The following is a 26,467-nucleotide window of genomic DNA, read 5'->3' as shown; positions in this document are numbered from 1 at the left end:
GTCTGGGAGTGAGGGACTTAGCCTGTGGTCCTGGCTCAGCCATTAGCGATCATGATGGCGTGGGTTACGGTATTTAATGCCTCTGGGCTAAGATTCACATGCAAATGAGTATTTGGAGCTAGACAATTTCAAAGTTCCCTTCCAGCATTAATTTCTTTCAGGAATGAAGATGAAATAAGGACATTCTCAGATTTAAAAAAAAAAAAAAAAAAGAGTGAGGAGAATTTAGCTTTCGCAAATGTTAAAGGGAATTTTCAGAAGATAAATGCTTCCAGAAGGGGGCCTGGAATATCAGGGATGAAGAAAGAGCAGAGAAATGTCAAGTATCTGGGTAAAGTTGATAGTTGATTTTTTTTTTTTTCTTAAGCTCTTTAAAACATGGGGTGTGATGGTTGGCTTCAGCTTGGTACAACCCGGAATCATGTGGGAGGAGAGTTTTAACGAGGAGTTGTGTGTACTGGGTCAGGCTGTGGGCATGTCCGTGGGGGCCTGCTTGAAATAAGTAAATTAGTTAAATATATCTAAAAGCAAGGCCAGGTGTTGTGCTTGTACTCAGTACTGGGGAAAGACACAGGAATATCCTTGAAAGCCACTGGCAATCGACTCCAGGCCACTGAGATATCTTGTCTCAAGTGAGGTGGATAGTGTGTATCTCTGGGCAGGACACTGGAAGCTGTCCTCTGGCTTCCACATGGACGCATACACACATGCACACATGCGCAGCCCACCTGTACACACATGCACTCAAACAGACGCTAACATACGCACACACAGCCCCAAGCATTAAACACGTAAAAGAACCAGTGTCTCTGTGCAGAGCAGTACATACCTACCATCTGAGCACTCTGAAGGCAGAGGCAGGAGGACAGCCATGATAGAAGATGACTTAGTAAGATGAAGGGATATCTCATTGAAACATATGGTGGCAGGGCAGATCTGAAAGGCGTCGTGCTGTCTCCAAAAATAAAATCGCATAGTGCTTGGCTATGTGATGTCTCAGAAATGACCCTTTCCCAAAAACTATGGCATTGTCATTATTAGCATATATCATTGGTTGCCAGGCAACGGGATAACAAAGCTTTGACTATGATGGAGTGATGTTAGGTAACTGGGTCATGGAACTGTTCTGTATCCTAGTGATCACAGGGATTCACATGTTTAAAAACCACAACAGACATACATTAAAAAAATAAATAAATGAAGTCAGTATTATTGGTCATTTTTTTCCCAGTTAGTGTTGTCAACCTGACAGAGCCTAGAATCACTTGAAAGAGAGTCTCAGCTGAGTAATTGTCTTTATAAGGTTTGTCTGTGGGCTTGTAGGTGAGGGTTTGACTTCATAGTTAATTGATGTTGGAAGGTTGAGCCCACTGTGGGTGGCACCATTCCCTGGGCAGGTGGTCCTGGGCTGTAATGAGGGGTAAGCTCTGATCATTCATCTTCTTAAGCATGACTCAGACTACATAAATCCTTTTTATCCTTAAGTTGCTTTTGGTCAAAATGGCTGTTTTTAAAAACCATAGTAGCAGAATAAAACCAGTACAGTCATGTTAACCAAAGAGCTATTTGTTAAAACCAAATGGAATTAAAAAAACGGCTGTATGTGCCCATCCCCAAATAATTTCTCATGTAATCTGACTTATAATAGCAAAGAATTTAAATAAAAAGTAAGTATTCATCTATAGGGGCATAAGTTAATAAACTGTGATATGCCCATACATTGGGAAACAGCCCAAAGGATGGAGAAGTAAAAAAATATATTTTTGATGTTGACATAACCTCAGGTTGTATGGAAGAGGTGAAGACTCATGATGTGTGTATGAATGGAAAGGGATGCAGCCATTTACATAAGTTCAAAGTTGGAAGAATAATTCTTGATGTAGTAAAATCATAAAAAAAATATGGACAGGAATGATGACAGCTGTCTTAGTTTGGGTGAGTTTAACAAACATATCATTGACTAGGTGGCTTAAACGGTGGGAATTTCTCACAAGACCAAGATGAAGGAGCTGACCACTGCTCATGGTATTCTTCACATTTGTCTGTATATTGATCATATTTCGTGAAAAAGCTTGACTTTTGACGGGAGAGCACTTGCCTAGTGTGCTTTGGTCCCTGGGTTAAATCCCCAAGATCGCATAAAAGTGGGCATGCTGGCACATGCATGTAACCTTGGCACTCCTAAGGGGGGGCAGAAGGATCAGAAGCTCAAGGCCATCTTCGACTATGTAGCAAGTTTGACCAATTTGGGTACCGGCAACTCTGACTCAAAAAAATAAAAATAAAATAAATGAAAGGCTTGACTTGTTTTTATTTCATGGCATTGTATCCTGGGCTATTAAAAAAAAAACTTTAATTTTCTTTTTGAGATAGGCTCTTACTATGTAATCCTGGCTGGTCTTGGCCTTGAACTAGCTCTGCAGACCAGGCTGGTCTCAGACTCATAGAGATCCAGTGCCTCCTGGGTGCAGGGATTGAAGGAATAGGTCATAATGTTAACTTACATCAACTCTTAATGAACACATAAAACCACAAAAGTGTACATTTTGTGAGATTCCATGTGATGTTTGGAATGCATATAAACATTCGGTAGCATTTAAATCAGGTCAAACACCTCTACCTCCTCAAATATTTACCCCATCTTAGTTTGTTGAACGGATATCTTCAATAGTGCTGGGTTTTAACAGTAAGGTGAAGCAAGGTTAATAAAAGTCAAACATTTACCCCATTTCCTGAGGAGACATACAACAGAGGGGAAAAACTATAAGCCGGAACACGTTTGACCTAAAGTAACTGTAATTATATTTCAGAATGAGAACAAACCCACAGATCCTCTTGTAGAGGACTGCTTCCAGACCTGGTAGTTCTAAGCCGCACCCATGCACACAGTAGGTGAGCTTCCGGTGCGAGGGTGACCAACGGTTGTGTCTCCCTGTCCTACTTAAACAGCACATTCTATCCGAGTAACAGGAATAACTGTTCTGGCTCAAAGTTCAGTGTAGAGAGTCAACACGGGTAAAGTAAATAGACACAACTCCAAAGAACTTTGACAATTAATGCTGGCTTTCACAAAATAACTTCTGAGGGGGTGGAGAAGTGAGAACCATATTACTGAGGTAGGCAGCATGTTTTCATTACATTAGTCATTGATTGATTTCTTTTGAAGCAGTGCTTGTGTGGGGGCCAGAGGGCATCTTATGGGGGTTGGTTTTCTCCCCACGTGAGTCCAGAGGATTGAACTCAGGCTATCAGGCTTGACCGAAAGCGCTTTTATCTACTGAGCCGTGATGTCACTCCTGTAGCATGTTTCTAAACATCTTCAGTACAGTCTCTGCCTTCACAAAGTCTTTGTGGTCTCTCCTTCCTCCCTTTCCCTCGCTCCCTCCCTCCTCCCTCCATTCCTGTATATTCTCCCACCATCTGTTTTCTTCTCTAGTTCTGTCCCAGGATGCTCCTCTCTGCTCTCACGCCCTTGTCATTCCACCCCCATTGCAGAGCCGTGCGACGGTGCTACATTAGTTGGCTGTGTGTAATGAGAGGTTTCTGCCTTCCCAGATGGACTTCATATATGTGTAATGTGACAGTATACCATTTATTATCATAAATTGTGCAACTGGCTATATTAAGTTAATTAGATTCTGTCAAATCATGATTCAGAAGATTGCTAGGAGTAACTGGGATGAAAGTAATGACATCATCTTAACTCTCATACTTCATTTATTTATTTTTGATTTTTTGAGACAGGGCCTCACTATGTAGTTAAGGGCCAGGCAGCCCTTAAATTCACAGAGATCCACCTACTTCTGCCTCCCAAGTGCTGGTATTAAAGGCGTGCACCACCATTCCCGGCCAACTCTGATACATTAAAATACATTTTAAAAACCTGATCACTCAACTCTCTTAATAGTGGTTTTATTTTCAGGTTGGAAGGAAGGATTAAAAGATCAGAAAGTATTTGTCAGTTGAGGAACAGACAGATGACTGTAGCCTTGTCTGTGCTGAATTGTCCATGCCGTTTCTTCCCTGGGTTGGACTGAGCCTCATTTGAAATGCATCCAATCCCTGGGCTACAACTCAATAAGATGTTTCATTGAGACAGGCTGCTTACACAACCACAACCCTCGTCTCAGAAAACTCCAACAGATGCGTGGTGGTGAGCCCACTTCCCTTTGGTGTTCTAGAGGGGCCAGACAGAGATCATTGCTGGAGCCTGTGGTGTCTCGCTAGATAAGCCATGTCTAAAGCCGGTTAGTCAGCTCTTAGGAGAAAGGTGGCTTAGCCTGTCTTGTGTTGCTATACCAAAATACCAGAGGCTGAATATGTCATAGAAGCAAGGCTCATCTTAGTTCATGGCTCTGTCTGCTTTCAACGGACACTTCTGACCGGCTACTGGTAGGATACTGGAAGGAAACAGAAGAGGTCACATGATAAGAGTGGACTAGGAGAGTAAACTAAGGAGGCTGGACTCACATTGGACAGTTTTCTCTTCCCGTGACCAATCCGGTACTTAGCCCTAATCCAGGCTGGGAAGGACTAACCCAGTCTCTCAAGGAGAACATCATTCATTCATGAGATTGTATCCCTATGACCCCAGCAGCCTCTTAAAAGTGCTGCCTCCTCAGTGTAACTTTGGGAAGTTGTCTTAATGTGGATTAGGTTCAATGACCCCATTCATATGCCAGCAAAAGGCAACAGCTCCAATGACAGGAGTGGTGAGCAGTCAGAGCAGGTAGGAGTAGCTCATTTCCATGACATATTTATCTTTCATTCTACAAATAATATTTTCTCCTTGTAGGATATTCAAGTGACATATGATATTTTATAACAACAGCTGGGTCTCCCTTTCTTTCCCCTCTGTCCCTTAGATCACATTTTCTTTCCTAGAAGTAAGTATCAAGTTGTGCCATATATTCAGTCTCACCTATCTCTTTCTAACAACTCAGAAATTAGATGAAAGCAACGAACAAGAGATCTCTTTTCCTTATATTTCCATTGGTGAAAAAAACATGAAATTGGTTAGGACTAGGAAGAATGAAGGTAATGATATTTGATAATATTCAGTTAGGACTTAGAAAGCTCACAAAGGATTTCAAAGGAAAATTTTAGTAGAGATAATTGTTTGGTTAGAGTGATGAGGGGAGGCAGGAAGAGCACTAAGTCCTGGGTCCAGAGAACAAACCATGTTGAGCCATACATGGGACAGGAAGACAGAGCCTGAGGCCGTGACCTGAACTTTGCACAGACATGCTTTAAGGCAAAATATCCAAAATAAACCTAAATCTTTAAAAAAGAAAAAAAAAATAAAACTTAAGACCTGCTTAAGTAAAAGTTTATGTACAAGGTAAATCTGTATTTATTGTTTGTCATGGAAGTGTGCTTATTTATTTCTGTTTAAATAGTTATTTTATTTTCTGTGTACATGTGTGCCTAAGCGTAGGTTTATGTACCACCACGTGCGTGCTGGAAGCCATGGCGTTCAGAACAGGCGTGGAATCCTGGGAACTGGAGTTACAGATGGTTGTGAGCCACCGTGTGGGTGCTGGGAATCAAACTTGGGGCTCCTGCAAGAGCAATAGTGTCCTTAACCACAGAGATATCTGTTCAGCTCCACATGTGGTTTTTTTTTTACTGGATGGAAGTTTGTTAATATAAAATAGTTACATTATGACCCACTAAAACATATTTTATGTACATGTCTGTAGAAAGTTTGGCACTCTACTGGCTAACCCTTCAACAAACATCTGTGGCACACACGCATGACCTCAGCTTCCCAGGGCTGTCATAGCATGATTCTATAAAGCCGCTACGACAACAGAAATGATTTGTCTTACTTACACTTCTGGACATCGGGAGTTGAAACCAAAGCCATGCTTCCTCGGAAGGCTTGAGGGGGAAGTCTGTCCCTGCCTCTTTCAGCTTTCAAAGGCGCCAGAAATTCTTTGGCTTGTGGCAAAAAATCTCTCGAACCCCAGCTTCTACCTTCACGTGCCCTTATTCTCCACCAGTTTCTCCCCCTCTTCTTATAAGAGTTTCTGCTATTGGGTTTAGGGCTTGACAGATAATTCTGAATTATGTCATTTTGAGGTCTTTAGCATGATGATTTTTGCTTTCACAAAAATCTTTTGTTTCCAAATAAAGTTGTAACTACTGGTTCCAAGCGGATATACCTTTTGGATGGTATGGTCAGGTGTGAGTAGCATATAGACTACGGACTACATCAATCAGTGTATAACAACATTACCAGTGTCTCCTTTGGGTGGCAGGATTTGTGAACAATCAAAGTTTTATTTTTTTATTGTTTTGGGTTATCAGTATGTTTATGACTTTTATGCAAAGACCTCTGTGCTACTTTTGAAGTAAAAAGAAAACAAAAGAAAATTCAGTATTTGACATGCAAAGATGAAAAACCATATATTACATATGACCCTGTGGTTTACACAACTGAAGAAACTGTGTCTGCTTTGAGAAGGAGACAGCGGGAGGAAGTTAAGGAGCTCCAGGAGAAGGGCAAAGTCACACAGAAACTACAGTCATTTTTGTGTGACAGTGAATACAAAGCACTCCGACAAGGAAGCTGGTTGCCGGAAATCCACGCTTAGCCTTGTGGGTGTCTTTGAGTCCTAGCACACTGATGTTCTGTGCATTTCCCATATACAGCAGAAGACCAATTTTGGTTTCTCCCTGCAACACTTTTGCTTAAAGTAGAATTCTATGATTCACTGATAAATTCTTAGGAGGTTGGTCATACTATTAAAAATAGTTTGATCCATTACGTCAAGAGATCTGAGGATGAAAGGCATTTAAAAGGTTGTCATCTTGTTTTCGGAGATGTGATTTTCTAAAAGGGAAGAGAGGAATGCACAATCAGTTTCCAGTTTAGGGAATAAGTACTATATTAAAAATTTCCATTAAAGTGATTACTGTTTGATTTTCTTTTTTTTTTTTTTTTTTGACAGTGAATCTTTATTACTGTTGTTATTATTCTAAAGCTCGGACCTGTATTCTAAAATACAACTGAATACCCACTGCTGGGCGCAAGATTCTAAATACTGTTAGGAAGAAGATAATTAAAAATCTATATGAATAAAGCAATAAAGAGCGTGCATCATGATCTTTTACCAACATCGGCTTCAGCTTGGCATTTATATATAATTGCGTTGACATATTAAAATGTTAATGCAATAAGTTTAAGATAGCCAAAGTTTAAGAGCAAGCCATCCCTTTTAAACTAGTTAACAAATCTCATTCACCTAAGGGCTAGAAAGTAAGCATTTGGGGATTTGTAAGTCATATGGTTTCATAGTACTGAAACAGCCACAGATAGGATGTAAACTATTGGGAAATGGCTGGCTGTTTTTAAGTAAAACTTTATTTATAAAAGTAGAATGGAGGCCAGTGTTAGTCTGCAGATGCTGGGTGTTGAGCCCCGAGAGAGAACATCAGGAGCAGAAACAGTATACCAACGGCAGTGGCTTTCTGGAACCAAGAAAGCTGATTTTTATCTGCTTTGTGGTTTCCTCTTATGAGGCAGTGCTAACAGATTTTCAGGTATATGTGATTTTTTTCTTGGGAGATTAATTTGAGCTCAGCGATGATTGGCATAAAAGGAAGGAGGAAAATGAGCTTCTTTGTGAAATAAGTGACTGGGTTATCAGAAGGAGAATCTTTTGATGAATTCTAGCGACAATACTTCTGGCCATTGTGTTCCCAGGAATGTGCTTAGTAGCTACATGTAAGTTGATCTTCTTAGACAAAGCCTTCAGAAATATGGGGTTACATGTTGAATGACCTCAGTTCATGCTGCAGTAGCCAGGCAATAATCAGCGATGACACGCATGGGGTTGTGTGACTTTCTATATTATTAGCAATTTGTCTTTATTCATTATTTTTTTTTTTTGTGTAGTATGAAATTGCATGACAAAACTCAGGAGGAAATTGAGATCATAGAAACAAAGGCTAATTTAGAAGGGCTGTGAAGGTATATGATGTTGTTGGTGTCAGCTGAGTTAAATCAATAATGAGCCAAGCATTTGTGAGTACTAAGTGAGTACTAAGACTTTGGCTGAAAAGTAGGTTGAATGGGTGAAAACACTTGTTTTGGTAGTTGGGGGATAGCTGAGGGAATCAGGATCTTTCTCCTTTTTTGCACTGAAATTAAATGACTTAAGGCTTTACTCAATCAAGTCACGTAACAGATAGGAACTCCTCCGGCCACTTAACATCCTCGGGCCACTTAGATACCGAATCAACTAGGAGGCCACAAGGCTCTCTGGGCAGAGGCAGCATCTGTGTGTGGGGAAGAGCCGAGGTTCTCTCTACGTGTAGTAAGGAGCAAAACGCAGCTTGTGGAAGAATCCTGAGCTCCGTAGAAACTCTGCACCATGCTCCGTCAGACCACTGGAAGATTTGAAGTAAGGCATATTTCAGCAAAAAGCCAGAAAGGGGCCCCCGAGAAGAGAAGAGAAGAAAACCCATATCTGCTCATATGTCTTACGGCTGAAAGTCACCCACTATTTAGGGAGAACTCTAGGAAACCCTCTTTCCTGGTGTGATCGCTGCTCTCACGTGGTCTTCCTCCTTGGCCACATCTTGTTATGGATCTTCTGTCTCACACATGATTTGTTCCTACACACCACTGTGCAATGCCTAGCCCACGCAGGCAGAGCTGAGCCACATTAACACATAACCTTCAAGTCTGTTCCACCTGCTTGTACCATGTGTCCCCACCCCCACCCCCATTTAAACATTTTGAAATAAGAGCCTCAGTGTGGGCAGCATAGACATCCCAACGCACTCTGTGAAAATGCCAGAGAGTTTCCGAAGAATGCTTCAAAATAGCTGGCTGAGGGTAATAGACATGTTGTCATGTTGCCACAAAGGCTTGATGATTCTCTGGGTGTTGGAGCGCAGCCTTGGATTCTGTGCTCTTGGCCTGCTCTTACGACAGCGAGGTGACACAGCCTAGTGCTCCATCTTCTTAGGTAACAACATCACACAGAGAAAGGAAGGAGTGGGAAAAGATGGGTTTCTCCTGTGTGCCTCTTTTACAGGTCTTCAAAAAACCTTTGGGACAGTGGAGAACTGGCCCAGCTGGTAAACTGCTTGGAACTCATGTTGTAAGGACTTGACTTTGATCCCCGAACCCATGAAAGAAAGTCTGGAGGTGGTGCTTGCTTGTATTTCCAGCACGGAGGAGCCAGAGACGTAGCAGCTCCTGGGGATCTTTGACCATCAGCCTAGTCTTCCAAGCAATCCCTAGTCTGATGAGCAGCCCTGTCTTAAACAAGATGGAAGATGCTTGAAGACTCACACCTGAGATTAACTTTTGGCCTCATATACAGCTGCACATCCTCCTACACACACACACACACACACACACACACACACACACACACACACCACCTTGTATGTCTATTCTTATCATTGATCAGGCATGGATAATATTCCTGCAAGGGGTGTGGCTTGGGTATGCCTTCTTTGTGGCAGTGTTGGAAGGCAGAGTCCTGGCTATCAGGGGTGGTTATGTCCTTAAGAAACACAATCTTCATATGGAAGTGGGTTCATTTCTGTGAGAATGGCTTGTTGTAAGGAGAGTCTTGCCTCCTCTGTTTGTCCACATTTCCACAGTGAAGGGCAGGGAGTGAGATAGGAAGGTAGATAGCAGAGGACTGCAAGAGAAGTGAGAAATGGGAGGCTCTTCAAAGCGAGGAGGGCTTTGTTAAAGGAACATGGGAAGGGGTCGATGGACAAGATGCAAGAAGAATGAAGAATGCAAGTCCCTGGGTGCTCAGGAGGGTGGAAGGGAAAGGCTCACTTTGTAAACAAAGTAAATGATGAAAAAAAATTGGCTGATGTTTTGAGATGATGATCAAAAACCATAAAGTCCAAAAATGGCTACCAGGAAGGCAGATGTATTCATGTATGGAATCACCAAGAAAGAGAAGTATAGAGAAGAGAAATGGGGTAGATATGAAGGGTTAATTTGAGAGAAGATTTGGAACATGAAGAATAGGAAAAGTTTTTTTTCCCCTTCTTTTTGTAAATTTCGAGTGGTAACTGAAAAACAAACAAACAAAGTACAACTGGAAAATTAAATCCAACAATCAAGTGGAAATAAAACCAAATTTCTTGAGAGGAGAAGTGAAATTGAGCATGGAAACTTCTCCTCCCCCAACCTCCTGCTGTTTGGGAAATAACAAAGGGTGCTTCTCAAATCCCTGCCTCCCTTTCCTTGGTTAAGAGACACTATATGGTGTCACACTATTCATAACCCAGGCTTTGTTTGCTTAATCATCCTCAGGGTGAGCAAACAGAAAATTGGTTTCTGAGATAGATTTCAAGTCAGTTCTCTCATGACGTGCTCAGAACACATGCAGTATGTTTGTGATATTAAGCTTTCAACAGGACTGGAAAAACCAACCACTGAGTCTGCCTTAAATGGAAAGAATTGTAAGACAGACTTAAGAACCAAACAGACAACAGATTGCAACAAACACTTTGAAGTGTGAAATCGAGGGCAATGATATGTACGAACTTTTTCACTAGGCATTATTAGGGCAGCTAGGGAAACTTGAATGGAGGTCTGACTAGTGATTAGGCAATAGTAATTTAATCAAGGTTAAGATGGTTTTCAGGCTCACATACTGGCATTGTGGATATGCTTCTGTTTGCTGAAAATGAGCTTCCATGTTCAGGGACTGGATCAACTAAGGCATCAGAGAATGAACTTTACTCAAGTGATCGATGGGAGGAAAAAAACCCCCACAGTTTTTGTACTGTTCTTGCAAAGTTTTTGTAGGTTTGTATTTACTTTAACATTAAAAATTTATACACGTATCTTTCAACTCAGTAGCATCACTTCTAGAGAAAAAAAAAAAAAAAACTACTTGTAACACGGACCCAAAGGAGGGTGTACAAAGATACCTGTTGCAGCTGAGCTTACAGCAGAAAAAATAAATGCACGCAGGGCAGTAGTCATGAGAGGAATGGCCGTTTAGAAGGCAGGATTTATTCTATACAATAGATTCCAGTATAGTTGTTAGAAAAGAATGAAGGATGTCTGCATGCTGACGTGAGACACAGCATTAAATATAGAAAAACTCAGAAGAACATTCTTCCGTGTGTGTGTATTCGTGTCTGCAACCCTAAGAGTCTTCTAGAAGTTCACACAGGGGAAACTGGTTCTGTTAGTAGAGAAGGGTTAGGGTTGAGAAGAAGGAGCAGTTTCCTGTCAGTGTGAAATCTTTTCTGCTAATTCTTCTGTGTTTAATCATGTCCATGTATTTTCCTTCCAGTGAGTAAAAGTTCTTAATCAGTGTCTCCAAAAGGAAAAAACAAAAAACATTTTCTTTGTTGCTCATGAAGCTTTGTGTCATGGGCTGACTCAGGTCTGGCTGACAGTGTGTGTGGAATCCCTCAGATCATACCAACACCTCTCCTCCCTCAAATGAAGGCTCCCTTTGCAGGGATGACCTCTCCTAGGATGCTTTGGGATGGCCAAGAACAGGCGATGGTCTGCTGAGAATATTGGTCTGCAGGTGGTGGCTCTTCTAAGAAGGAAGAGGATGCCGAGAAGAGCAAACTTAGATCTCTGAGCCAAACTCTTGAATCAGATAAGTCCCCTTGGTTATACAAGAAGACAGAGAGGCTTGAAGTATATATGTAATGGATACTTTTCCTGTGTGGTAGTAGCCAAGTCCCCTTGCCCCCAAACAAGGCCCTGGGCTAGGCAGGCATCTGGGCCCAGGGGGAATATAAAGATAAGACACAAAGAAACAAACAACCAAAGGAATTTATAATCCAGCGCCAGAGAGAAGAAATGGCATGGTATAGACTAGGAATGTGCACAAATCCAATGAGCACAGGCGGTACTCCATTTGGGTAAGAGAAATGGAAGAGCTTGAAGCTATAAGTAAGGCAGCCAGTGAGTGAGGCCTTCACAAACGCTACTAAGAAGCTCAGTCTTCGTTGGGTGGTTGACAGGAAGCTGGAGGAAAACAACAGGGTTTTCTTTTCTTTTGAGACAGGGTCTCGTGTAGTCCGGTGTGGTCTCAAAGTCCTTAGACAGTCCAGGATGACTTTAAACCTCTGCTTCTCTAACCCTCATCCCCTGAGTGTCAGGATTCCAGGCTTGCTCCACTTGCCTGGTTTTCTGTGATGCTGGGGATTGACCCATGACTTCGTGTATGACAGATAAGCATTTTACCAATGGAGCTTTGTCTCCAGCCCACAAGCAGGTTTGAGCAAGTATTATGTTACAATGGGCTAGGATGGAGGGAATGAAGTCTGAATAAGGCAGCATTCAGGAAAACTGTTAGGAGACAGGAACCGTATTGGAAAATGGGACACTGGTTATCAGAGCATGTAGGAAAGCCAGGTGTTGTGGTCTATTACTTTAGTCCCAGTTATTTAGGAGATGGAAATGGGAGGATTTTTTGAGCTCAAGAGTTCAAGACTAGCCTGTACAATATAATGATAGATCCATTTGAAAAGTAATAGCTAGACAACAAAACAATAATACCAAAGAAAAATGGAGAGCACAGGTATGGTGGTTTGAAAGAAAATGTTTGCCACAGGCTCGTATATTTACATGTTTACTCCCCGCTTGGTAAACTGAAGATTAGGAGCTTTATTGTAGTAGGAGTCACCTTGCTGGATGGATAGGTGTGTCACTGAGGGTGGGCTCTGAGGTCTTGTTGCCTGTGGATCAGGATGGAAAGTTCTCAAATACCGCTCCAGTGCCATGCCTGCATGCATGCTGCCATGATAATGGGCTAGGCCTCAGAAACTGTAATCAAGCCTCCAGTTAAATAATTTCTTTTTTTAATAAGAGTTGCCAAGGAAATCATGAAATTGGCAGGCAAATGGTGGGAGCTAGAAAAGATCATCTTGAGTGAGGCATCCCAGAAGCAGAAAGACATACATGGTATATACTCACTTATAAATGGATTTAGGCATATAATATAGGATAAACATAATAAAATCTGTACACCTAAAGAAGCTAAGCAAGAAGGAGGACCCTGGGTAAGATGATCAATCTTCACCCAGAAAGACATTGGAATGGACATTGGAAGAAGGAGAAAACAGGGAACAGGACAGGAGCCTAACACAGAGGGACTCTGAAAGACTCCACCCAGCAATGTATCAAAGCAGATGCTGAGACTCATAACCAAACTCTGGGCAAAGTGCAGTGAATCTTATGAAAGAAGAGAGAGGTAGTAAGACCTGGAGGGGACAGGAGCTCTACAAGGAGAGCAACATAACCAAAAAATCTGGGCACAGGGGTCTTTTCTGAGACTGATACTCCAAACAAGGATTGTGCATGGAGGTAACCTAGAACCCCTGCTCAGATGTAGCCCATGGCAGCTCAGTGTCCAAGTGGGTTCCATAGTAAGGGGAACAGGGGCTGTCTCTGACATGAGCTCAATGGCTGGCTCTTTGATCACCTCCCCCTGAGGGGGGAACAGCTTGGCCAAGCCACAGAGGAGGACAATACAGACAATTCTGATAAGAGCTGATAGGCTAGGGTCAGATGGAAGGGGAGGAGGACCTCCCCTATCAGTGGACTTGGAAGGGGGCAGGGAGGAGATAAGGGAGGAAGGGTAGGATTGCGAGGGAATGAGGGAGGGAGCTACAGCTGGGATACAAAGTGAATAAACTGTAATTAATATAAAAAATAAAAATGAAAAAAAAAAGGAGTTACCTTGGTCATGGTGTCTCTTCTCAGCAATAGAAACCCTAAGAAAATGGGAGAGCTAAGAGAACATTTCAAGAAGCAGGGGAAACCGTTGAATTTGTTCTTGGGTTGAAGAGCTTGGTGGGTTGGAATTACCCGCCTTTGTTAATACACATAGACAAGAACAAATACATGAACATTCATCATGTTGTGAGCTCTGATCTAGGGGCTGAAGACAGGTATACAGATTCCTGAGTGGTCCTCGTCCTCACACAGACCACAGTGAGCACCGATTCTTCCCACCTAGGAGTGGCAAGCCCTCATCCCTTCTCTAGACTCTTCTAGGAAGCTGGCCTATCAGCCATTCATCACATGGTGCCTGTTCTGCTCGCACTTGGGCCTCCCGACTCCCTCTCATCTGCTGTAATCCTATTGTCCAAGAACTTGTGCTCATCTCTGCACAATGCCAAAGGGAGGGTGGGACTTTGGACAGGGATGCATCTTTATTCTGTGTTATATGGTCTCTCCTGCAGTCAAAGTTTCTTCGGCCCAGAGTTTCCTGGCTCTAGTCATTTCTACCTGTGCGTTTTCTCTTCATATGGCCTCTGCCGGCCCCAGAAGAGTGGATGGTGCAGGGTTGGCTTCATTCTCCTTCCCTTCCCGTGTCCCTTATCTATTCTTTTGTCCCGTCCTCAATTTCCACCTTTTAGTTTTTCATCTCTTTGTATCTATTCATGTGTCACGAAGCCTCTTCTTGTCTCGTGCTAGCTATATAGGGGAAAGGTCTGATTCTTATGTGTGTGTGTGTGTGTGTGTGTGTGTGTGTGTGTGTGTGGTCTGTACTAGCAGCACACACTTCAAATACTTTGTTATTCAGGTAAACTAGACCGGTTTTCTCAGAAGAAATATCAGGAGCAGGACAAAGGCAAGTAGCTCTGGAGATGAGTCCAGGGCAAAAATCCCCAAATTTTATCCTGGTTCATAGCATCCTTAGTGTCTGGCCTGTTCTCACAGCACACCAAGGCAAAATAATTGTGTAAGAGTTCTCTTTAATAAGTCACTAGCTCCTCCAAGTTTTGTAATGTATGAACAATTAATATCTATTTCAAAAGAGACACTATGTTTTAATTTTGTTCTTAAAAACCACAGTTACAGCTGGGTGTGGTGGTGCATGCCTTTGGTCCCAGCACTCAGGGAGGCAGAGGCAGACAGATCTTTGTGAGTTCAGGGCCAGCCTGGTCTAGAAAGCTAGTCCAGGGCAGCCAAGCTATATATAGAGAAACCCTGTCTCACCCCCCCACCCAGGCCCCCAAAACTAGTTACAGGGCTGGAGAGATGGCACAGTGGCTGGATCTCTGGCTGCTCTTCCAGAGAACCTAGGTTTGGTTCCCAGGACCTGCTAGGTGGCTCACAACCAGCTGTAACTCCAGTTCCAGGGGATACATCGATGCTTTTGTTTAACCTCCTTGGGAAATTATCACACATGTGACATACAGATATACACAAAGGCAAAGCACCCATATATGTAAAAACATCTAATAAACAAACAACAACAAACACGTCTGTTTTACTTGGTACTGATAGACCTTGAAGGTAGACTGGGTGTGGCCACTTATTTACTGTTCTGCACTGATTTTCATGTGGTACTTTAAAAAAAAATTACATCATCCAAACCCGGCTTTGCAAAAACAGGATGTGATCAAATGGAATGCGGTGACCAAGTGATCAAACTGAAAAGCCTTCAGTTATGGCTTTTCACTGTGTTTGGCAGATGTCAATTATCATTGGGTTTTCTTTGAAAAATTTAAACCCACCAGGGTGCTCCCCATGAGTTAACTCCAGTACCCTGGGCACCTCAACATGCTGAGGAATGGGGGCTGAGAAAGCCTTTTGCAGTGAAAGGATCTTTGAATATTTGAACGGAGGCATAAAGGATTAGAAGAACAATCTAGGCAACAAGGGCACTTGAATAAGCTCCGAGAATGGTGGTGGCATTCTATTATGCATTTATTTATTTATTATTATTTACTTTTCTATCATGTGTTATTTTATTTATATATCAATCATCTATCTTTGATCTATATACATATTATGCATCTATTATCTATCTACCTATATATTATCTATCTGTCTATTTATCTATATATCTACCTACCTATGTATCCATCTCTCATCTATTAATCTATCACCTATATGTCATTATGTCATCTATCCTATCATCTATAGCCATCTTACAATCATCAATTATCTATGAATTAGTCATCCATCCATCCATCCATCCATCCATCCATCCATCCATCCATCCATCATCTACCTGTTCTCTATTTGAATGCTCACACACATACAATTGTCTTTTCAGTGCTGCCTGGGGGTAGGAAAAGAGAATGGAAGTTCACTGGAAGGAGCCAGGTGTGCCTGGTAGAGCCAGTTGGCACCCTTTCAGAAGTTCCTCCAGCAATAGTTGGCAGCCTATGAGCAGGACACAGAATAAAAAGAATGATTTCTGTAATCCAGGGTCAACAGTTTATGGCACAATGTCAAGAAACTGTGAGGTGTGGATTTTGAACGTTGTCTTTACAGAGTGTGATTTGCACAGCGGCTTGGAAGACCTGAGATTGGCAAGGAGAATTTTACTGTCAATTTTGATGTTTTACGGTCGGTTGCTTTCTTGTCTTCATGACCCATCAGGGTCACCTGACCCCAGGCCTGAGGATGTATAACACATTCTGTCTGAGCGTACTCCCAGGTTCCTGCATCTTCACTCCCATTAGTGATCTCACCGGGTAGTTAGCTACATGATGAGTGACAGGTGGACTCCTTGGCCACTTTTGTTTGAAAGCATCAATAATATAACACCATCCCATCTCCTTTCCAATATTCTTTTCATGTTATGTCTTTATATGAATCATTTATGGTAGATAGCTTCTAAGAAGGTTCTCAGAGACATCTGCCTCCTGGTTCTTACGGTTTTCTGTGAAAAACAAAAATAAAAAACAAAAACTATGAGCTGAGCCTAGGGATCTACATCCAAAAGATAGGAAAATGGGAAAAGCAAAGGGATAGCACGTCTGAGACTATGTTATGAGAGCGTGACTTCTAGCTCACTTGCCCTCTTGCTTCTTTGCTTCTTCCACTTTGATAAATCCAGTGTCCCTTTTGTGAGTGCCTTCTATAGAGGTCCTTGTGACAAGAAGATGAAAGTCACTTCCAACCTGTGCCCAAATGGACCTGTCAGCAAATGGAGCAAATGGCAACAATCGAAAACTGCCTACACAATGGTCTTGGAAATGGGATTCTTCTTCAGTCACGTCTAAAGGTAACACTGACTCCGTGGAGTCTCCATGGAGGCAAACACATGACTGTGAGAGAGATTTGAAGCCTGGATTCCTGACCCACAAACACCATGAAACGTTAATGATGCTTTAAGCTATTAAGTCATGGCATCATTTGTTATGCAGCAGAAGATAACACATACACATCATATCAAGGTGCTGTTACTTGTAAGTCACCCATGAAGCTGCCAATATGAACACAAGTGTGTATCATCACTAGCAGCCTCCTTGTTTCCCTGGAATATGTTTGGCTTTCCTATAAACATTATTAATTTCTTGCTTACTTAATGAAAAAAAAAAAAACCTCAAGAGTTTAAAAATGTTGAGATTTATTCTTAGAAGATCTGTTTACTTCTTTAGTGTATACATGCCTCCACGCTTTTGTGTTCACCACATGCTTCTGTGCACGGAGGACAGATGAGGGTGTTGGATCCCCTGGAACTGGAATTGTAGGTGGTTGTGAGCCATCATGTGGGTGCTGGGAATCAAGTCTGGGTCCTTTGCTAGAGCAATGAAATGCTCTTAACCACTGAGCATTCCCCTCAAGCGGTTAAATTTTAATATCCTGGTGGACACCTTTCCAAGACCTCCCGTCTATGCACACCCATTGGTTCACTGAGCAAACGAGGCTGTTTCTAATATGAGGCCCTCTAATGGACTAATGGCAAATAATGTCTTGTGGATCTCTCCCTACGTCAGCGCACATATGCCATCACTGAGGATGAGTCCCGAGAGTATCTTTGCATATGGTGCTCCTCCCTCATGTGCAGCTTCACCTTAGGAAATGCCAGCTATCTGTGACCAAGGAGTCTCAACATGTTAAAGGGAAATTTCCAGAAATAAGTAGGAGCATAATAAAACCTCATTCTGTCCCAGTCTGTCCTTTTGTCCAGTGTATCCACATTATACATGCTGTCTGCCACTAATCCACATCTTGTCAGGGTATCATTATTTTAATATAGATTTTATAGCATTGAGAGTTTAGGTGTCTACTATGGATATTGAGATGTATTCCTTATGGAATACATAATTCCATACTTTGTCCTATTCCTATGAATAATTTGTTTCCTCTTTTTTTTTTTGCATGTATTTATTACATGAATCTCAACATGACATGTTCATGACTTTGACATCCTCAGCCTATTTCCCTTCTCCTCACTTTCTGGCTCCCTTGCTATTTTCAAGTAGCCCTTTTTTCTATTCTCTATTAATAGAAGGATAGATTTTAAAAGATTTCTTTTACCCTGCTTCTGTGTATGTGTGTGCCTGTTCATGTGTGTGCTGGTGCCCATGGGATCCAGAAGAGGGCTCTGCTGGAGCTGGGGGTGCTGGGAAGAGCAGCAAGTGCCCTTAACTGTTGAGCTTCCTCTCCAGTCTCCTTGGTGGTTTATTGAATGCTTTCTATCTTCTCTCCATTGCAAGTACTCAGCAATAAGTATATTTGGGTGACCCTAGGACCATGTCTGCTGGTGGACAACCCTTCTCACGTATGTTTGGTGTATGTTTGCCAAACCTTCTTTAAGAAGGGGGATCCACTACAGTTTATTTATTATTTTTTTTACTAGTAAAACCTATCTTTCTATACCTTTTTATTTTTTGAAACTGTCAAGCCTTAGGGAGTTCTTTCTTCAAAGACTTGGCATACCTTTATGTCATTTTTCTATAATTTGATAAAAAGATAAAGCTTTAATTTGCCTGAAGCACACACAGGCTTTTGATTTCCAGTTTTATTAGAAATCTGGTGACAGATCTTTTCTTCAGGGCTGAATAAATCTTTCTTCAGATAAGGAAATCATTCCTAATCTTACACGAATGAAGTAGGGATTCTTTTCAAAAAATATTAATATTTATTATTCTTACTTATAAGACCTATTCATAACTCATCCCTGGGAGATAAAACGCTTGATTTGCAAGCAGGAGGTTCTGAGTTCAGTCCTCAAAACCCATATAGAAAGCCTGGCATGGTGGCTTTTAATCCGAGTGCTGAGATGGGACATCTTGCCAGCCTGGCCTACCCAGTGAGTCTCAGGCCCCATGATAGACTGTCTCCAAAAAGAGATGTGGATGATATCCTGAGGAAACCATTTTTGATCTCTGACATTTACACAGATGTGCACACAGGCACACGCATAGCTACACACACAGGTGTATGCACACACAGACACATAGAGAGACAGAGACAGAGACAGAGAGAGAAAGAAAAAAAGAAGAAGAAAAAGACAAATTAAGGTATGTAAAATGTATGAACAGCTCTAACCTTTTCAAACTCTTTCTAGAGTAGCTGTGTTTGTCATATTGGCGAGTAAACTTCTATAGAATTTCTTTTTCATTTACATATAGATCATGTATATAAAACAGAAGATCACAGTGAAGTGGGGGTGCACACCTTTAATCCCAGAAGTCAGGAGGCAGAGGAAGGTGCATCTCTGAGTTCCAGGTTTTCCTGGTCTACAGAGTGAGTTCCAGGACAGCTAGAGATACACGGAGAAACCCTGTCTCAAAAAAAAAAAAAAAAAAAACAAAAAAAACAAACACAAAAAGAAGAAGGAGGAAAAGGAAGAGAAGGAGGAGGAGGAGGAGGAGGAGATTACAGAGCAGGATGGGCTTATTTTTAATATGAGTGTGTTTATATACATACATACATATATATTTATATGCGTGTGATTATATGTTTCTCTATATATAAACATACTCTGTAGCCACAGGCTTTGGATCTGCAGACTCAACCAACTGCAGAATAGAATAGAATTTGAATAAAAAGCACCCACATTGAATATGTTTAGACTCTTCTCTTGTCATTGTATCCTAGACAATACAGCATAAGAACTATTTACACAGCATTTACATCATGTCAGTTATCTGCGTAAGTTATCTAAAGATGATTTATAAAGAAGGATGCGCCCAAATGCTATGCAAGCATACCATTTAATTATTATTATTGTTTGAAACTTTGTATGTATCTGCGTGTGGGTGTGTTCATGTATGTGGGAACACGTGTGCATGTCTTGTGATGCACTCGTGGAAGTCAGAGGACAACCTTACATGGTGATCCTCACCTCCCACTTGTGGTTTTCTATGCATACTCCAGGATAGCTAGCCCCTGAGCTTCCCAGGTCTCCTGTGTTTACCTGCCTCTCTCAGGAGGAGCAATAAAGGCACAGCTGTGCGTGCTACCACATCTTGCTGTATATGGGTGGTAGGAGATTCAAACTCAGGTCCTCTTGCTTAAGCAGGAGTTCTTTACCCACTGAGCCATCTCTTCATCCCTCCCAGACACCATTTTGTATGAAGACTTTATCTTTGAGGCATCCTGGAGCCAATTCCCTTCTAATGTCAAGGAGTTGTCACTATATTCTTCAAATGGGCTTTTCTAGTCAATAACATGGCATGGAGGCTTCTCGTGTAAATTTCTCAGAAAAGATCTGTCATGCTTTATCGAGCTATTCCTGACTGATGGATGCTTAGCTTTATTACTGAGGTGTCAGTGCAATGAGCAGCATGTTTCTCCTTAGTCTCTCATGGGCTCTTTGTGAGACAGATACTAGCAACCAAATTGCTGGAACCAAGGACAGACAGACACCCTGAGGTTTTACTTCACCTAGATAAATGTTTATCATATTATTGAAGTAATTGCCTACATCAGTTAAAATTAAATTAAACTTCTCCCTGATGAAGACACATGAAACATGAGTCATGTGTTTTGTTTTGGGCTGTAATATGTAAAGTATTTTTGCTTCCAAGAATGATTTTTTTTTTTTTTTTTGCCCCTGGACAAAATTGCCCGATTGAGAATGCAGGGTTTAGAAAGACTCATTTGAAAACTTTCTTGTGTGGTGACCATAAGGAATAGACACATCCTTCTTTGGGGGAGGCCACGAGTTGCCACCTTGACTCTGGTGACCTCCCGGCACTTGTGGGTGGTCTGAATGGAGCTGAATGTAGATAAGGTAACATTACCATGTCCGCCATAAAGCACAGGAGACAGTGCATATTCGTTCTTCCTTGATAACTAATTAACATTGTCATGAATCCTCAGGAGGCCTGGAAGGATAGCTCTGTGGCTGAAAGTGCTTGAAGATCTGAGTTCCGATTCCAGTGCCAATATATCAAGGTAGGCGTGGTCTCACACGGGCCTGCCACCCCAGTGCTTTGGGGGTGCTGAAACAGGAGGATCACCAAGGCTTGCTGGTTTCCAGCCTAGCTGGGGAATTCCAGCTCCAGAGTCATGGAGAGATCCTGCCTCAAAAGAATAAGGCAGAGCGCTAGAGAACGACACCATCGCCATTCTCTGGCTTCTGCATGCAACGCCACACACACACACACACACACACACACACACACACACACACACGTGCACTGAGTACATACACATTCCCTTTCATACACACTACACATGGATCTCTAGAATTATTTACAGAGAGGGGAGACATGGGAAAGGACAAGCCATGGGCTGGAGGCTGACTCCCCTAGAACTTGCTCACGACTGTTTTGCAGTAGCTTTGGACAGTTAAGAAGATGGAGGCTCATTCCTTGAAAGATGCTTCGTGACAGGCAGGATGGGGCTAAGCAAAATCCCCACCCCATCTCCCCGAACAGGAAGACTGCAAAATGAAAGCAGTGACTGTCAGGAATAATTATCTGTAGATCTGTTTTGTGAACTTGGCAACCACATTAGACATGGGAGGAAATTAACATCAAACAATGAGAAGACAAAAGCTGCCCAGCAGGAAGGGTGGGAAGAGGGACAATAACCACTGTCTCCACGGGTCTCAGAGACAGCAAAGGTGCTCCTACCTCTGACATCATGATACAGCCGGGGCCTGGTCTCCTGTCTGTCCAGCACTAGCTGTGTTATCTTGCGCAAGTCATTCAGCAGCTCTGGTCCTCAGTTGAGAAGAATGGGCCTGAAGCAAAAGTTTTGTACAATCAACTTGAGTGGAGAGATTTGGTGTTGAAACAGTTCTAAGTGCAGCTGGAAGCTAATAAAATGCTAAGATAGAAAGCGAGAGATGGCCTGGAGCTCTTGCAACCTTTTTATGCATGTGTGAACGTATTTATTCTCACAGTTACGGCTTTACTTTAATGTGCAGTAGAAAGAAATACAACCCAGTGCATTGAATTTTTGATTTTATAGACGTTATTTATGGCTTTAGGATGTGACTTGTAAAAAGTCAAGTTCATTGTATATTGATTTAAATAAAAATAGCACATAAGGTTGTATATCGGTATGGTTGAAAAGAGCGCAGATGATGCTTCTGGAATGGATAAAGTCTGGGAAACACTGATTCACTCCAGTTTCCCTAGAACTTGTTCCACGGCCCATCACTTAGCACAGGCCTGCCAGAGGGGTTTAAAACCACCCTCACGTCTTCATCCTCATGCTGGGCAGGGTTAAAGGGGAAGAAGTCTCCAAGATGATTTCAGCACCTTTGTCTGGCGTCCTAAGCATCAAAGGCATTTCCTCTTAAAAAATGCAAGTAGCTAGGACCAGAGATACTGCTCAGTGGGTAGAAGGGTTTGCTGCCAGGCCTGAGTTCAATCCCTGGAATCCACATGATAAAAGGGAAGAACTGACTCCCGAGAGTTGACCTACACACACACACACACACACACACACACACACACACCACACACACACACAACACACACCACACATGCACATTATATGATTAGTTAAAAATTGCCAGTAGCAATTTTTTTTTAAAATACCACATTGTCACCATTTCAAATGTTTTACATACCTTGAATCGTCTAAGCCTTATAACCACACTGGGAACTGAGTCAGTTAACATCATTGTCCTCATGTTATAGATGAAAAAAATATAGGCACAGCTGCAACGTTGCTTCAGGCTCCAGAGTGAGTCATTGAAGATCCAGTCTCTGTGTGTGTTAGCTGTGTGTGTGTGTGTGTGTGTGTGTGTGTGTGTGTGTGTATGTATGTATGCGTTCTGTTTGTGTGGAGGGCAGGAGGGCAGAGGTCAACCTTGGGGGTCATTTCCCAGGTGCCATTCATTTTGTTTGTTATTTGTTTTTGAGACAGAGTCTCTCACTGCCCGGGAGCTCCCTGATTAGGTTGGGCTGGACGACCCAGAGATCGTGAGGCCCAGAGATCTGGTATCTGTTTCCTTGTGCACACCGCTGCATCTGCGTTTTTATACAGATGTTGGGCATTGAACGCAGATCTTCGAGATTGCATGGCAAGCACTTTATTTATTGGGCTGTCTCCCCAGTCCTTAGAACTAAGTCCTTATAACACACCTAAGCCAGACTAACTCCAAGGGCCTGTTCTTTCTCCTGACAGTTGAATAATTGCAGGCACTTCCTGAAGGAGGAATGTTTCTTGCTGGGCTACTGAGGAAGTCACCTACATTTTCAGAAGCCCGATCCTGGCTCCATGGGGTTTCTCACACTGTGCTGAGGTTTCTGAATCACAGGGGGGAATTTCGTGTGAAAACGAAACTTTTTAATTAAGTGAGCCTGGTTCGGCTTCCCGCGGTGGCTATCTTTAATTGTCATCTTGATACAACTTAGGAACACCTGGGAGGGAAAGTTCACTGAGTGGTTGTCTACACTGGGAAGGCGTGTGAGCATTTCTGTGGGGGTATTCCTTTAATTAAGTGATGTGAGAGGGCCCAGGCCTCTATGGGCGCCACCATGCCCCAGGCAGGGCATCATGGAATGGATGAGTGGGGAGACTGAGCTGAGCGCGAGCATGCGAGCACGCACACAGTCATTTCTCTCCGGTCTTGTCTGCGGGTGTGATGTGACCAGTTGTCTTGGGCTCCCACTGCTCTGGCTCCCCTGCATCAACAGACTGTAACTTGGAATTGTGAACTAAACTAAGCTGTTTTCCTTTCGAATTGCTTTTTGCTGGGGTATTTTATGGCAGCAACAGAAACCAAACTAGGACAGGCTCCCAGATGTTACAGCATTTGTAACGAGGACCCAGGCACTGCTTTCTGCTGAGCCTCAGTTTTGGAAAGAAAGGTGAAGGGCCCCTTGTGAATGCAGCATGCACCTCTCTTGCCCTTCCTCCCCCTCCCCCTGTCTCCAAGGCACCCATTGAGCTCCTGTGTGCATGAAGCTAGATTCAGCTTGCAGCAAAGGAATAGGACATTTGGCATTCAAAAGGGACTTGGTGTGGACACAACTGTAGACCTCTCTCTCTGTTCATTTGTTGGCCATTGCCTTCTTTTTCAGGGAAACAAACCCCCAACACATTTGGAGAGAAGCTTTGGTCTTAGGACTATGCCTCTGGCTGTAAATTGCCTTTGAGCCTAATGGAACATCTCGGGCCTTTTCTTCAGAAGTGTTTTGAAATTGTTGACATCCCTGCTTGGGGACGTCTGTACAGGGACAAACTGCTCTTTCATCCGAACTGACTTGGCATTGAAGCTTGGCCTGTCCGTCCCTGGGGCTGTCCAGAACTCTCCCAGACTTGCTGTTTGTAACCTCTTCCTTGTTATCGTGTCCTAGAGCTCCTTTGAGACAGAAGTCTGCCATTGGAGCTCTGTTGATCTGCACTCAATGGTTGACATGATAACTTGTGCCAATCTCATGCAGCTCGGGAGCTTAAGTGTGCAAGAAAAACAACTTACGGAGTTTTGAAATTCACTCTAACTCCTGCTTCAGGAAGGTGAGAAGGTTTAATCTCAGATAATATGAAGTATCTTCCAATGCTGGGACTGTTTTTAAATTTTAGGAGCACACTCCTGTTATAGGGGCATGGGAGAAGATATCTGCCCCTCCCATTTGATCCTCCCTCATTGGCCTAAACACGGCACCACAGACTTCCTTGTTCCTCTCCGTATAACTCCTACATGGCCCTACTCTTTCTGATTAAAGGTGTTTTCCAAGAAATGTCTTATCTAAGCTGTGAATTCTTTCCTGACCTCTGAAGCCATCACCTTTGAAAACATTAGAGCCAGGAAAATAATAATTTCTCTTCTTTACCCGTGCTCTGTTCCTATACGATGAACCAAGAAACATAGCTTTGATGTTAAAAAAGTCGAGGTGGGGACTGAGGAGATGACTCAGTCAGTAAAGTGCTTGCCATGCATGCAGGAGGATCTGCCTTTGACCTCCAGAACCCCTGTCAAAATCCAGATGTAGTGGCATGTGCCGCCCCAATGCTGTAGGTAGAGATGGGAGAATCCCTGTTTGTTTTTCTGGCTTCAGTATGTGACCTCTAGGTTCAGTGAGAGGCTCTGTTTCAAGAAATGAGGTGGGGCTCATGGACTGTGCTTCCAGAGGGATTGGCATGGAACTAGAGAGATGGAGCGTGTTCTGATCCCGGAAATCTCTCACTTGAGATTTACAATCTCATCCTGAGAATGGAAGGTTTCGGACGAAGCTCTCTCCCTCTTTCTGTGCCTGCCTCAGGGGCCCGTGACACAACCCCAAGGTGGTTATGGGTGGGCAGTCGCTTGAGCTTGTCACCCGTTATCTTTGCCCATGTAAGCAGAGCATTGCCAGCCAGCACCCTAATCCCAGCCAATGAAATGCAAGCACACCCCAAACCCCTCCTCACTGCCCAAGGTTTATAAGTCCCCGTTTCACATGAAATAAAGCACGCACCATTTATTTATTTCATCTAAGATCATCTGAGCCTGCTTATTCTGAGCTATAGCACTGCGGAAAGAAGGGCTCCCCTTTCCCCCAAAGAATTTATTGCTGGACTCCTCAGACTTGAGTGGTGGCCAGACAGCTGCCCTCGGACCATCGCGGACCCTCATGGCCACTGTAGAATCTTGCGGGGTCCAGGCACGCAGCTGCTGTTCATCTGCTCACGGCAGTGCCCATCTGCGGTAGCAAGCTGTCAGCTGATCCCCCAGCAGCCATTCCATTTGCTGGAGCCAAGTCGGGCTCCTCCGTCACTTGGCTCAGCTCCGGAACCCGTATTCCAGCTGTAACCCGGTCAGGAGCCGGTGAACTGTGTTCATTCACACGGCTGCCACTAAAGCAGCTGTTGAGCTCAAGAGCCGCGACTCTGCTGTTCCCGAAGCAGCAGTTCTGTCCACCCGAATCAGGTCTGGCTTCGGCTGCCGTCTGGTGCTAGTGGTCCAACTAAGAGAGCCGAAACACAATGGAGATACCTTTTTCTCCCACATCTCTGGCTGAACTGAAGATACTGTGGCATGGACCTTGTTCCGTGTCCTACCCTTCCGCATCTGGAGCCTGCCTTTCTTGGGGGAATCGGAACTTGGGAACTGGAGCTTCATCCTCTTCCGCTCACAGACGGACATGCCCAGACCTTCTGGTGGAGAAGTGCACTACAGGCGTGGTGCCTGGTAGGCCCCTGGGTGGCGGGAGATTGAGGAAGACACATGACATTGACCTCTGGCCTCTACACTTACCTATACAAATGTGCACATGCAAACACACACGCGCACATGCACACGCACACTCAGGAAAGGATGCCACACCACACTTGGAAGAAGAACTCGCAAGGTCAATACGT

General features: G+C 43.1%; 1 long non-coding RNA gene across 1 annotated transcript; it reads left to right on the top strand.

Annotated features, from left to right (window-relative positions):
- The first annotated feature begins 3,059 nt into the window (after window positions 1–3,059).
- Window positions 3,060–24,830, top strand: LOC132655378 (uncharacterized). The gene is made up of 4 exons (XR_009593192.1): window positions 3,060–3,116; window positions 16,824–16,991; window positions 21,044–21,118; window positions 24,208–24,830. It is a non-coding gene; the product is annotated as an uncharacterized LOC132655378 (long non-coding RNA).
- Window positions 24,831–26,467: the final 1,637 nt, after the last annotated feature.

This window comes from Meriones unguiculatus, chromosome 7 (genome assembly GCF_030254825.1).
Source record: "Meriones unguiculatus strain TT.TT164.6M chromosome 7, Bangor_MerUng_6.1, whole genome shotgun sequence".
NCBI lineage: Eukaryota > Metazoa > Chordata > Mammalia > Rodentia > Muridae > Meriones > Meriones unguiculatus.
The sequence above is the reverse complement of the archived record's forward strand: the minus strand, read 5'-3'. Positions and strand labels throughout refer to the sequence as shown.